We start from the raw sequence: 618 nt of genomic DNA on the forward strand, positions 1-618 counted from the left end.
GGTTGCACCTTTTTGCCTTGAATTTACAGATCACATGATCCAAAAGTACGAGAACTTAATTCAGTAACTAACCAGGCCTAGTTTTTTGAAAGTAACAAGGAAAACATGTTCTACATCAACTAAAAGATTGCCAGCCATCTCTTACCTTAATGTGTCAAGATGATGCTCAAAGGATGAAATAGCAGAGGATTTATTATAAGAATCTAAAAATGGATTCCTTACAACTCCAAGTCTCTTCCCTTTTAGCCCATCTTTGTTTAAAAACTGTTTGTAACCACCTCCAGGAATGAACTTTGCCGCCGATTTTGTTGCTTCATGGTCTCTTGGATCATAACCCACAATTGCATCAAGCACATGAACTGCATCTGAAACTGTCCTGCATATGGGCCTGCATATATGCCCAAAACTATACTAAATAAGCTCGGCTGGCTTGTTTGCCAAGTAACCAAACAGGCCTTTTTTTATGTTCTGTACTTAAGAAAAATGTTATTCGTTTTCAGTTTATGACTAGCAGCATAGAATTGGCTGAGTACATGTACCCGATTGTGTCCTGGCGAGGGGAGATTGGTACAACGCCAGCGCGGCTGGTGAGGCCAACGGTGGGTTTGATTCCGACGA

General features: G+C 40.9%; 1 long non-coding RNA gene across 1 annotated transcript; it reads right to left on the reverse strand.

Moving 5' to 3' along the window:
- Positions 1-618, reverse strand: LOC112092790. Its single transcript, XR_002902752.1, has 3 exons — positions 540-618; positions 146-388; positions 1-16 (listed from the first exon to the last, which is right to left on the reverse strand). It is a non-coding gene; the product is annotated as an uncharacterized LOC112092790 (long non-coding RNA).

Source organism: Morus notabilis, unplaced genomic scaffold, assembly GCF_000414095.1.
Source record: "Morus notabilis unplaced genomic scaffold, ASM41409v2 Scaffold10541, whole genome shotgun sequence".
Lineage (NCBI taxonomy): Eukaryota > Viridiplantae > Streptophyta > Magnoliopsida > Rosales > Moraceae > Morus > Morus notabilis.